This window comes from Silene latifolia, unplaced genomic scaffold (genome assembly GCF_048544455.1).
Source record: "Silene latifolia isolate original U9 population unplaced genomic scaffold, ASM4854445v1 scaffold_75, whole genome shotgun sequence".
Classification (NCBI taxonomy): domain Eukaryota; kingdom Viridiplantae; phylum Streptophyta; class Magnoliopsida; order Caryophyllales; family Caryophyllaceae; genus Silene; species Silene latifolia.
The window spans coordinates 3,314,932-3,329,638 of NW_027413661.1; the positions used below are offsets into that span (position 1 = coordinate 3,314,932).

General features: G+C 37.3%; 1 non-coding gene across 1 annotated transcript; it reads left to right on the top strand.

Annotated features, from left to right (window-relative positions):
• Positions 1-7,557: 7,557 nt before the first annotated feature.
• LOC141640313 (small nucleolar RNA R71) lies at positions 7,558-7,664 on the top strand. Its single transcript, XR_012542945.1, has one exon. It is a non-coding gene; the product is annotated as a small nucleolar RNA R71 (small nucleolar RNA).
• Positions 7,665-14,707: the final 7,043 nt, after the last annotated feature.

Here is a 14,707-nt window from a genome sequence, read left to right on the forward strand (position 1 = left end):
AGGATGAACAATAGAGAGATTAAGGAAATGCGATTTGTATTAACGCTTGATTAAAAGTTGATTATAATATTAAAGAGAGATTAGAATAATATAGACTACACTAAAGATTGATAAAAAGAACATGATAATCTAATTAAACTAATGGGATATTTATAATGGGGATTATGTGCACAAATTAGGGTTACTAAGGGCTTAAATGACGATTAAGTCCTTGAGCAATCGCTCCTCCCAAGAAAAGATGCGGGTCTCCTTTTAGCTAGTCTTTCAAAAATATGCGCATCTCGAATGAAGAAAGAAGAGGACGTGTTGCACTGGAGGACAATCCGAGCGTCTAAAAGGCCGGGACGAGCGGATTGTGTAGGCGGTGGACGAGCGGCCTGACAGCTTGGACGCTCGGATTGTGAAGCTTCTGGACGAGCGTCCCGATAGGTGATACGCTCGGATCCTAGTCCAGCGTGCCTTTTCTTGTTTTCTTCTTTTCTTCTTCCAACAATCCTTCGGGATTTTGTCGGAGATGCAAGGATCTTCTTCATCATTGCCCATCTACTACATTATGTACAAAGGCCTTCTAGTCTTGTCTTCTCTTTGATGCTTGGTCATTAGATTCGATCAATTTAGCTCTATTTTGCCATGAAAATGCAAGGTTTGCACTCCTCTCCTACCAAGGAAACAAAACCTCAAAGAATATGCAAAACAAAGGACTAAAGATAGTAAATGACCCAAATATGCACTAAAAAGCATAGGAACGAGGCTAATTCGGGAACTAAATATGCTCAAATATTGATCACATCAAATATTCCCAAACCGAACCTTTGCTCGTCCCGAGTAAAGAGGTGACAAAAACTAGGACCCTTATTGAAACTAACCTACTCGTATAGACGATATGAGACAATTAGCGGGTCTCACTCCGCCCCTTTTACTCACAACAAGACAACCATGAGGTAGGATGCCTTCTTGCAAGACAAGGTGGGTCTTGCCAAAATGGCGACACATCCAATCATTAAAGCACACAAAATAAAGTAATGGATGCATCTACAAAAGGAATAGCCACTTTCCTCATCTAAGTAGCGGAAATTATCTAAAGGGGAAGCAATTCAAGGGTACACATTCTTCATAGATATGGTTTCTTAAAACTACTAAGCCTAGAAGGATACCAACAAATCACCTCCAAGTTGTGTCAAGCTAGGGTACCTTTGTCCTCAATCGTTAAATGCTTTTGTCAAGAATAGACTCCCTATGGTGTTAGAAACACTAGAGGATCGCGGAATTCCCCTTCTTGCCTAGACAAGAAGAAGGGTCGTCCCCTCTCTACCATGCACAAAAATGGATACGATGGATAAAGGGATCAATAGGATTTGAGTTTCATTTGGGAGTTTGCTTTTCTTGTTGTTTTCCCCCCAATTTCTTGTGGCATTTGACATTTGAGAACACTTTATTTTTGCCATTTCTTTTGATGTTTGGCATTTCAATACTTGACAACTTTCAACTTTTGCATAGGAGTTTTCATTTTTGTTACTCCTCTTTTCCATAGTAACGAGGGTGCCTTATATTTGAAGCATAGGAGTTTTTATTTTTGTTACTCCTCTTTTCTTTTGATGCAATTGCAAACTTTTTGACTTTTCATTTCACTTCTTGAACTCAAATTTGAATAATTTTTGGTGCCAATTCCCTTTGATGACAAAATATATGGTAGAACATGGATGAATGATGGTTGTGTGGTTTCAAGGGTCACCTTGGAATAAACGGTAGCCAAGGAGTTATCACACCACAAGGTACTCTTGACTAGGCCTTAATCCATGTGTCAAAGGATACTAGCATGACACATCCTAGGGTGTTTTATAAGTATTCTAACAAGCAAAGTCTTAAGAAGAAAAAGCATCTACAAGGGCCTATGTACACTTGTCAAGCTTCCCTAATAGACAGTTTCACAAAATTTTTCTAACATGCATACTACATGCCATGATGCAACTAACATATATACATCTTAATGCATATGCTTCTACCAACTAATATGCCATATAAGCTAAATGCAATCCTATAATCACATTGTTTATACCGCATCAATCAAAATAAAGCCACATAGTCATTAACATAAAGAGGAAAAAGGAGATTGGAAAGATCATACCATGTGGTCTTCAATATCCTCATGTCTCGGATGTGGCGTAGTCAATCAATGTGAACAAGGATGAAAAAACACAATATATACAAAATAATATATACACGACTATACTGCAAAGGAAATGAACTTGTTTTTTTGGATTTTCAATTTTTCAATTTTTTTTTTGGATTTTTCGATTTTTTTTTTTTTTTTTGTGGATTTTGAATAAAAGTCAAGTTAGAATTTCCCATCCCCACACTAGTATGGGCATTGTCCTCAATGCCAATACGATAGGAAATTATGCAATGAATATGCATGATTTCTAAGCTAAATGCAAACTACACTAAACTACACTACATGATGCATGTGTTTTTGTTATGGCGGAGAGCATAATTTAAATTAGCTCCCAATGCAAATGCATGGACTTCCCCAAACCAAAATAGACATTATTTCTAATGTCATGAATTTCGGGGGAGTTCATGCACATGGAATGCAATGCATAAAACTAAATATTGTCATTTTGGATTTTACAAGTCGGGAACAATAATAATGAACACCTTAATAAAGCCAAGGTGTTAGTCCTCCAATGTTGCTAGGACTCCACAAAATGATCAAGATAAAATAAAAACCAGAGAAGTAGACAAACCATAAGGGAGGTGTAAGAAAGTAGGAGCCTCCAAAGTTTGCTAATCCTCACCCATCATATCATCATCATCATCATCATCATCATCATCTTCCTTTCTTGAGGCATCATCAACCTCCATAGATGTGGAATCATGTCCACTCTCACTTTCACTTGCTTGTTCTTCCTCACTTTCCTCTTCCTCTTCTTGGACTTCTTTTTCTTGAACCTCTTCTTCTTCTCCTTCTTGGTCACCACCCTCTTCAACAACCATCTTCTCTCCACCCGGTATACCACCACTAGAAATGCTAGGAAAGAATACTACCCTATCCGCGCAACTAGGCAAAGGACAAGACGGATCAAGAAGTCCTTGCCTAGCTAGATATTGGGACTTGTAAGCATCTACTCTATCATTGTAAGCTTGCTTATGAATTTCCCTCATGAGTAGATCCAAGTAATCATTTCCCACTTCGACATCTTTGGGTTTGAACTCGTGGTATTCAAATGGGTAAGGTGGGGTGATAATGGAGGAGGAGGGCTCGAAAATTTTGCCCCTTTGTTGTTTAATGATATACTCGGTCTCTTCGGAGAGTGGGAGAAGGTAGTTTGATCGGTGAACATTCAATCGACAAATTTTGGAAGGCAAGGTGAAGGATCTAGCTTCATTTGTTAACCACCCATATTTGTTGTCAAGAGTGTCATGCTTGACCCACTTAAACTTGTGAATCATGGTGTCCATATCAATAAGATGGCCTCCTTTAACCGGCACATAAGTGTTGTTTTTATTGAAATTCCGGTTGAAATGCTTAGCCAAATGGGTAACTAGTCCTCCATTGACAATAAAGGCGGTGCCTTCTTTGCCACAATCGACATTAAGCCATCGTTCAACCAAAATTCTTAGAGCATTGTATGGCTTGGTAAATTCTCTCCCAATGTTCAAGGCCGACTCAAGAAGAATACAATCGAGTTTGGTAAGAAAATTTGTGCCATTTCTATCTATCAAAGTATTCCCAATGACCTTATGCCATACTCTAATGCCCGGATGGTGGACTAAAAGAGCACGGCAATCATGAAAGCGTATGAATTTCTTTCCGGAAATTGCCATCCAAAGAGGAGCGAGGTCATACTTGATAGGAATCTTTGTATATTTCGGGTTATCACTAAGGCCTAATATCTTACCCAATTCGCCATAAGTTATGCGTCTATCAACATTTTCAAGACGAAACTCGATGTTGGTTCGAGTCTCCACCCTTGTGACTTTCAAAGAACTTAAAAATTTCAAGGTGAGGGAGGGGTATGTCAATTCTTTCATTGTAAACAATTTACCCAATCCCATAGAATCAAATAAGGTTTTGGTTTGTTCAAGGACACCCAACTTTGACAATGCATCTTCGCAAATAAACTTAGTAGGCATGATGGTTTTCTTAGCAAAGAGAATGAATTTCTACCTATGAGAGTCGGAAGTGAAAATTACCTCCGGATAATTGGATAATTGTTCAATGACCGGAGTTGAAGTAGTAGCTTCCATAGGGGGATTTTGTTCTTGAATCTCCAACCTTGCCTCATGGACTACCAATGGCTTTGATACTTGTTTTGCTTGAAGAGCCAATTGCCTTTTGGAAAGTGTCTTCTTTTAAGGTGCCTTGTTTCCACCTTTAGTTCTTGCCATTCTCCTTTGCTTGATTACACCAATGAAAGATTTAAATCTTCAATTTTTAATGATACCTAAATCGATTTAGGATGAAAAGAATGTTGCTTTGTATCTTGAAAATCGACTCAAAACTAGAAGATTTTAGTGTTTGAATCACTTGTTGTTGCAAAAGGAGTGATTAATTTTTGTTGTGAGGAAGTTTAGATTTGATTTGGTTGAGTTTGGTTGAGGAAATTTGTTTTTGTTGATGGAGAGATGAGGGTTTTTGGGTTTTGGGTAGTGTTTGTATGTTGAAGAAATGAGAATGAATGGGAGAAGAGGGTTTTAAAAAGACCCGTTACATTTGAAACTGCAGGGGAAGACGAGCGGACCAGGTATCGGGACTCTCGGATTCTTCAAAATTTGGCTCAGGAAAAGACGCCACAGGACAAGCGGATTCCTGGAAAGACGAGCGGATTCTTCGTGGTGAGACGAGCTTCCTTCTGGGTGGACGCTCGGATTCCTTTACAGTGAAAAATCCCAAAATTTTGCAGCAAAAAGACAAGCGTCTTTCTTGAAGGACGACCGTCCAGAATGAGACGAGCAGTTTCTCAGCTGAGACGCTCGGATTCACAGTCAGACCAGATTTTTGATTTCTGCAGCTCTGCCAGACGAGCGTCTGGTAACTTGGACGCTCGGGTTTCTTCAGGACTAGCGGATTGTCCATTTGGCCGCTCAGATTCTTCCTTGACCACACGGATTCAGGTCCATCCGTGGGTACTTCGTAACCCGTGTCATTTTCATTCTTTAATTCTCGTGTTCTTCATTGTAGGGGCACTACAAAGGCATGAATAGCCTAGGCAATTGCTATCCCCACACTAAGGTAAAGCAGTACACATCAATAAAATCATAAGTCCCTCCCTCACTTCTCTCAAAATGATTAATATCTTGATCAAGGCACAAAAATATAAATCCAAAAATGACAAAAATGCAATGTAACAATTGAAATGCAAGTTAGGGAGTTAGAATATTTACAAATGGTGGTTTAGGGAGGACTCCACCAAACTCTCATTCCAATATGAGATGTCAAGGGGGCATGTTCAAGGTGTTGTTGACGTTACTCAACACCTTGAAGAAGTAGTCGAAAGCTTGCTCATTATCATGATAAAGATCCTCAATAGATCTTTGCACTTGTTCTTCTCCATGATGGTCTTGGGTCATAGTATTACCAATACAGGGATTGAATATCCCTTCAAACTCATCATCCTAAAGACCGCAAACTTCGTCTACTTGATCACTAAAAATGTCTTGAGTTGATAGAGACAACTCTTCTTCTTTCTTGTCTTGGCCAATGGGGCCATCTTCTTCACTTGTCATGGGTGAGCTTTTAAAGCTCTCATTGTTGCAATTTCCTTGTTCTTTTAATGGAGCATCATCCACTTTCTTTTTCCATTGAAATTCCAACTTCTTCCTATCATCCTTCCGGCTATAGTGATCAACCATAAAACATGGCTCATGCAATCGGGGAGCTCTCATGGTCTTGTCAAGATTGAAAGTGATGGTTTCATCTCCCAGTTCAAGGGTGAGCTCTCCATGCTTCACATCGATCACCTCTCCCGCGGTGTGCAAGAAAGGTCTTCCTAAGATAATAGGAATGTTGGAGTCTTCTTCCATGTCAACAATAACGAAATCCACCGGGATGAAGAATTTTCCAATTCTCACGGGAACATCTTCCCATACCCCTAAAGGTGTCTTTGTCGATCTATCCGCCATTTGAAGCGTGATGTTGGTGCATTTGAGTTCTCCCTTTCCTAGCCTCTTGCTAACCGAATATGGCATGACACTAACACTTGCCCCAAGGTCACATAAAGCTTTATTGATTGTAGTGTCACCAATAGTGCATGGAATGGAGAAACTTCCCGGATCCTTGAGCTTTGGAGGTGAACTCCCTTGAAGGATGGCACTACTCACCTTAGTGAAGGCGATAGTCTCAAGCTTCCGGATTGATTTCTTCTTCGTAAGGATGTCCTTCATGTACTTTGCATAGGCCGGAACGTGATTGATCAATTCCGTGAAAGGAATCGAGACTTCTAAATTCTTCACAATCTCCATAAATTTTCCAAGTTGGTCATCAATCTTAGGCTTTGCTTGACGACTCGGGAATGGAAGTCTAATCACGATGGGCTCCTTCTCTTTGGCCTTTTCTTCCTTTTCTTTGAAACTTCTTGATTGGTGGGTTCTTCTTCCGTAGAGTTTTGCACAACTCTTTCCTTGTCACTAGCCTCTACAACTTCATCCTCAACTTGCTTCTTTGGCCCTTCATATCTTGTACCACTCCTCAAGTGGATGGCACTAACCGTTTCATGTCTTAGGGGATTACTTTGAGGTGGTAATTGCCCCTTTTGTCTTTAAAAGCTTGAAGATGCTAGTTGGGTCATTTGGGTTTCCAACATTTTTGTGTGGGCTAGGATGTTGTTGATCGTGATGTATTTTTCTTGGCTATCTTTTTACATTTGAGTGAAAAATTCTTGTTTATTCTTTTGCATTTGGAGGACCGCTTTTTGAACATCAAAACCTTGGTTATTTTGTTGATTGCATGGAGTTTGATTTTGATAACCTTGGTTTTGGTTGTAAAAGGGTCTTTGATTTTGGTTTCTCATGGGAGGTGGGGTGTATGTTGGTTGAGGGTTTTGAACATTTTGGCTTTTGTATGAGAGATTTGGATGGAATTTGGTGTTTTCATTGTAATAGTTGGAATAAGCGGTACCACTTTTGTATGCTTGAAAGGCATTCACTTGCTCATTTGTTCCCCTACATTCACTTTGGTCATGTCCCAAAGTTCCACAATTCTCACATATCCCACTTGGGATTGATGATGATGCCACCATGGCATTAACATGTTGCTTTGGTGATTTTGAGGCTTCTTCAAGCTTAGCCATAGCTTTTTCAAACTTCAAGTTGATGGTATCAATATGAGCACTAAGTTGAGCACCCAATTGAGTGATAGAGTCCACTTCATGTTTTCCTCCTTTAGTAGCCTTGCGAGGTCTACTATATTGTGAATTATGGACCGCCATTTCCTCAATCTTGTTCCAAGTTTGATTATCGTCAACTTCGGTGAACATACCATTTGATCCCATATTGAGAATGTTTCTTGAGTCTTCATAAAGACCATTCCAAAATTTTTGTACCAAGAACCACTCGCTAAGTCCATGATGAGGACATGAGCGACAAGTTCCTTTGAATCGCTCACAAGCTTCATACAAAGATTCTTCGTTCCTTTGCTTAAAACCCGTGATTTGGGCTCTTAGCATGTTAGTCTTTTCCGGAGGATAGAACTTTTTGTAGAAAGCTAGAGCCAACTTCTTCCAAGAGTCAATTCCAAGAGTAGCCTTATCAAGGCTCTTCAACCATTGTTTCGCGGTACCAATTAGAGAAAAAGGAAATAAGACCCATCGAATTTGGTCTTGAGTCACTCCGGTTTGTGAAATCGCATCACAATAGTCAAAAAAAGTCCTCATGTGAGAATGAGGGTCTTCACTAGGCATCCCCCCAAATTGGCATCTTTCGACTAATTGGATAAATGCGGATTTTTCAATGAAATTTCCGGTTTAAGTGTTGTGGCGTGGGAGTTCCATTGGGTAGGTTCTCCTCGGTTGGTACGAAATGTGATGAAAACTTAGGCATTGTGGGATGATTGTGTGGTTGATTTTGTGTCGGGTTCTCCTCACCTTCTCTTGCAAAAGGGTTGATGAACTCAATAGTATTTTATTGAATATCTACAACCTCACCAATACCTCTCAAAGTATTTCTAGCAAGTCTTGTATTGGTTGTCAGTCCTTTCAATTTCGTGATCAATGGGTAACAAGTTACCTTGTGATCTTCTAGACATGCAAAATATCAAACAACTCGAAAACAATTAGAACAAACCTTGAGGAGTTTTACTTCCCCAAGGCAAAGAAAGACACAACTAATAACAATAAAAGTAAATCAAATCAAGTTAACACTGTCCCTGGCAACGGCGCCATTTTTGGTCGGTCCGCTTTGAGCTTAGATTTAGGTAACTTGTCGTTAGGAGCACCTAGACCAAAACAATATTTATAAGTTCACAAACAACTCTACTACTAGTAAAGAGGCAAGTAAAGGTCGGATGCCAAGGGACGGGTATTGATGTAGGATTTTCGATTGCAAGTAGTGGTGTCTAGGCGTCTCACAACTTGGGTTGAAATAAGAAGATCACTAAACTAAATAACAATAAAAGTAAACAAGCAAGATGACTAAAATGAGATGTAAACAATTGATTAAAAGCACTAGGGTGTCATGGGTTCATAAGGGATTCATGGGAATTGATCATACAAACATATTCTCAAATTATAAGCAAGCAGTTATTGTTGTGATAGGATTGAGTTGGTTTATATCTTACAATCCTAGGAAGGTTTGGGTCCCGGAGCCGAATCGATTAGATTGTACAACACCTACAAGTCGACTTAATCCTCCCTACTCAACTATATGCATGGTCTAATGAGACTCGAGTTGGTTTATGTCTTACAAGTCTCATTGAAAAGGTAAGTGATGGGTAAAAAATACAAGGATTCATAGGCTCGCATTTCATCAAACATAACATGTGCATAAGTTGAGATCACAACAAGCAAGCAAATAAATTATGTGAACATATTAGATTAAGCATGAATCATCCCCCATGTTGGTTTCCCCTAATTCCCCATTAACCCTAGTTAAGGAAACTACTCACTCATTATCAAGTTTAACATGTTAACAAGGTTGTCAATCATATTAACAAAGCAAAACATGATGAATGAGTAAAGATGATTAACAATAATTAAAAAGGGATTAAGAGAATTATACCTAATGATGATTCCAAAATAATAAGAAAAGAATAATAGAAGTACTTGATGAATGATTGGAAGGTTGTCAATCCTCCAAATAAACCCAAATAATCTTCAATTACCCAAAATAAAGGATGAACAATAGAGAAATTAAGGAAATGAGATTTGTATTAATGCTTGATTAAAAGTTGATTATAAGATTAAAGAGAGATTTGAATAATATAGACTACACTAAAGATTGATAAGAAGAACATGATAATCTAATTAGACTAATGGGGTATTTATAATGGGGATTAGGTGCACAAATTAGGGTTACTAAGGGCTTAAATAACGATTAAGTCCTTGAGGAATCGCTCCTCTCAAGAAAAGATGCGGGTCTCCTTTTAGCTAGTCTTTCAAAAATATGCGCATCTCGAATGGAGAAAGAAGAGGACGTGTTGCACTTGAGGACAATCCGAGCGTCCAAAAGGTCGGGACGAGCGGATTGTGTTGGCAGTGGACGAGCAGCCTGGCAGCTTGGACGCTCGGATTGTGAAGCTTCTGGACGAGCGTCCCGATAGGTGAGACGCTCGGATCCTACTCCAGCGTGCCTTTTCTTCTATTCTTCTTTTCTACTTCCAACAATCCTCCGGGATTTTGTCGGAGATGCAAGGATCTTCTTCATCATTGCCCATCTACTACATTGTGTACAAAGGCCTTCTAGTCTTGTCTTCTCTTTGATGCTTGGTCATTAGATTCGATCAATTTAGCTCTATTTTGCCATGAAAATGCAAGGTTTGCACCCCTCTCCTACCAAGGAAACAAAACCTCAAAGAATATGCAAAACAAAGGACTAAAGATAGTAAATGACCCAAATATGCTCAAATATTGATCACATCACTCTCTCTCTCTGTCTCTCTCTCTCTCTCTCTCTCTCTATATATATATATATATATATATATATATATATATATATATATATATATATATATATATATATATATAGGCGGGATCTCGTGAGTTTGGTTCTTATGGTGAGTTGTGAGTTTGTGTGTTCACAAATCTCAGCCATTAGATAAAAAGAAATAGATGGCTGAGATTGAACCTTTAAACAAAACAAAATCACTTGTTTACCTTCTCTCCCTCCACAAACCCAACCCTCTGTAAAAATAAATAATCCCAAAAAAAAAAATCGTATTCTTCAAGTTCTGAATTTGGTTGATGCATAAGTTTACAAACACAAGTCAGAACAGTGAAAAGTCCGTTGCCATATAATGCAACACCATAATACCCATGCCAGCAATCTCATCTCACGTACTTCTAACTTTAAGCAAATCGACATCAAACACCCACAGTATTTTCTCAAATCTGTTTTTTAATGGTCAGCTTCACGAGCAATGCGTTCAGCAGCATCCATTGCATTGCCTGTTTGAGAAGCATATAGAATCACAAGTTTCTGGGTTTCCTCCAGATGATAAAATTCGAAAAATTGAAATAGGGAATTAGTGTTTGAGAGTTGAGAATTGAGATTGAATGATTGAACAAGGGGGATTTACATGTATTCCTTAAGTTCTGAATTTGGTGGCGATGCTCGCCTTTCGATTTCGGGAGTGGGATTGGTGCGAGCTTGGTGTGGTTTGATGGTGGGCTGAATTAATGTACGGTGGTACAATTTGTGTCACTGCTATTGGTGGTACAATTTGTCTCCTTAGAGACATTTCATATAAATGAGACAACCTCAAATTCAACTAGAACCTCCGCCCATTAACCCACTAAAAATAAAACCAACAATTAATTAGCCCCATTATATGGATCAGTCTCATGGATCATTATACGATTATCCGTACTCGCCATAACGATAACACTATAACTTCACTTATATGCAGGTTAGCTGATAACTCGTATTGTAAGGGTAATGCAGTGAACTTACCTTATTGCAACACTAAACAAGATCTTGGTACCCTATATACGACGCCAATTTTTTGTGTTGCTAACAAATGTGCCTTTGGCTTAACATCTAGCCCTAACTGTCAATGTGGATATCCTTATACGGGTATCTGGAGCTTCAGAGCCCCAACCTTCTCAGCCTATGGGAACCCTAGTTACTTCACAGAACTCCAGCAGTCTCTTCTGTCAAGTCTTGTCAGTTACAAGCTTCCGGTGGATTCCATCTCGATGACTGATATGGCTGTGGATACATTTGGTAACCTTAATATGCGTCTTGCCATGTTTCCAGCCAGACTTGAATTTTTTAATAAAACAGGAATTACGTCACTTTGTTTTGTGTTTAGCAGCCACGTATACAAGGCAGACAAGAAGTTTGGTCCTTATATTTTCATTGCTGATATTCAACAGTAAGTTATTTGCTAGTTCCCCTAGGTGTCATATATTTTTGTAAATGAGTTGGATCTTCAATTGTTGAACATCGGTTAAAAAAGACTGGTGGACGAGGGAGTTTTATGGTGGTGCGAGTGGGTGAGCTTCAGTGATGGGGTGCTGAACTGGTGAAGGGTGTGGTGAAATTAATGGCGATGGAGAAGATATAAACAGGTTGCTTGTGTGGATGCCGATTATTTGAATGGCAGTGGTGCTGAACTTTCTTAATTCGGATGATAAGAACGTTGTGGTCACTGTCTCTCAAGTTCTTCTACCGGTTTTAATCAAGATAATCGACTCAATGACCTCGTTTAATATCAAGGAAAAGGTCATTTGATGTGGTGCCCGGTGCTAGATGGTGGCTGATGTGCGGGAGTCTTGAGTTCGCCGAAATCGAGTTCGGTTTGTAGAGAATTGAGACATGGTCCCTCGATTAACGAGGGAGAAGTGTGTTGGTGGTCGTCGCGGTGGATCTGTTTTGTGATGGGCGACGATGGTGATGAGTTTAGTGGTGATATGGGGTGGGTCGAAGTCGAAATGTTGATGATAAATGTTAAATACTATATCTCTCAAGTCTCTAACAGAATGTAGGCTATTCTGATTTTCTAGACGATCAAATCTACTAATAACTATGCTTGTCTCTTTTGCTTCAACATTTGTATCTTTGAATGCAATGTCTATGATGGTTTGGCAGTCAGTTGAGATTACATATACTGCAATTAATGGCGCAATATAGTGAATTTAACATCATAGGTGGTGAAGGCTTTAGATGTTGAACACAGGGACACACTACTCACAATAACACCAGAATAACATTACAGTAACACCAGAATAACAACACAACAACATGCGGTAAAAAAAGAGTAAAAAAATCAAATTAGTAAAAAAAATCAAAGTCACATCGGAATAACATCACAATAACAGCAGAATAACAGTAGAATAACATCACAATAACACGAGGTAAAAAAAAAAGAAAAAAAAATCAAAGTTATAGTAGAATAACATCACAATAACAGGAGAATAACAATAACAGCACAATAAAATCAAAGTCGTAAAAAAAATCAAAGTGACACCGGAATAACATCACAATAACAACAGAATAATAGCACAAGAACATGCGGTAAAAATAAGAGTAAAAAAATCAAAGTAGTAAAAAAAATTAAAGTAGTAAAAAAATCAAAGTGAAACCGGAATAACATCACAATAACAACAGAATAACAGTAGAATAACAGCACAATAACACGTGGTAAAAAAAAAAGAAAAAAAATCAAAGTCGTAAAAAAAATCAAAGTGACAGCAGAATAACATCACAATAACAATAACAACATAATAACATGTGGTAAAAAAAAGATAAAAAAAAAATCAAAGTCGTAAAAAAAAATCAAAGTAAAAAAAAGCACAATAACAGCATAATAACACGAGGTAAAAAAAGTAAGAGTAAAAAATATTTCAAGTAAAAAAAAATCCGGTACAAAAAGAAAAAGAAAAAAGGTAACATAATGAGAAAATTAAAGAAAAACATAAGAGAAAAAAAAAATCAAAGTGGTAAAAAAAAAGCACAATAATAGCATAATAACACGAGGTAAAAAAAAAGAGATAAAAAAATTAAAGTAAAAAAAAATAACATTAGAAAAAAGAGAAAATAAGTAAATGACAGTGGTTTTATATGACATGTATGATTAGATCTTGACCATTCATCTCTAATATAATCTAGTGGTTGAGATTTCAAAGCGCAAACTCATAACTCACCATAATAAACCAAACTCACAAGATCCTATCTCTCTCTCTCTCTCTCTCTCTCTCTCTCTCTCTCTCTCTCTCTCTCTCTCTCTCTCTCTCTCTCTCTCTCTCTCTCTCTCTATATATATATATATATATATATATATATATATATATATATATATATATATAGAAGAGATCAACTAAGGCCACCATATATATTTGAGTTCATAAGTCCTTCTAAGGGCCATTGGATCAAGGCAATGGAAGGCTAGGATTTGATGTCATTATGTGGCTACAAATTAATCCCTCCACCTTTTCTCTAATTAACTCATCAATTCAATAAACCAACCTCACTAATCATTTATCATTTCATTATCACAACTCATCCTCCTCTCTCTACATCTCACTTTTCTCTCCTCTCTAAAAAAACCCCAAAATCCCAAAAAATCAAAACCCAAATAAATAACCCACTCCTCTCATCTTCATTCACCACCACCCACCACCACCCCACCCGACACCAACTCACCACCCACCACCGCCGCCACCTGGTTTTTTTTTTCACCTCGGTTTTTTTGTTTTTTTTGTTTTTTTTGTTTTTTTTGTTTTTTTTTTTCGTTTGGTGTTTATTTTTATGTTTTGAGTTGTTTTTTCCATTCATTTTTTTTGTTGTCTTTTATTTTCTTTTATTTTGTTACTTCTCATTTTTTATTCATTTTCTCAAATTTCTTCTTGTTATACTTTTTTTTAAGATTTCGGGTTTTAAATCTCGTTTTTTTTTATGAGATACTTTTTTTTTTCATCTAAGATTTACTAAAATAAGTTAATTTTAATATTTTAATATGAGATACTTTTTTCTCATATAATAAGTTCATTTTAATATTTTGAAAAATAACTTTATTATCTCGTTTTGTTGTGGTAGTTTGGTGGTCTAAAGTTATACAAAGAATGGACTAAAGTTATACAAAAATGGACTAAAGTTATACAAATATGAACCAAAGTTATACAAAGAATGGACTAAAGTTATACAAAAATAGACTAAAGTTATACAAAAATGGACTAAAGTTATACAAATATGGATTAAAGTTATACAGAAATGGAATAAGTTATACAAATATGGATTAAAGTTATACAAATATGGACTAAAGTTATACAAAATTGGACTAAAGTTATACAAAAATGAACTAAAGTTATACAAAAATGGACTAAAGTTATACAAAAATGGATTAAAGTTATACAAATATGGACTAAAGTTATACAAAAATGGACTAAAGTTATACAAAAATGGACTAAAGTTATACAAAAATGAACTAAAGTTATACAAATATGGACTAAACGTATAACTCCACTCAGTAAATGTATAACTTATACTCAGTAAATGTACAACTCTAGTAACGATATGAGTAACTTCTACTCAATGAATGTATAACTCCAGTAGG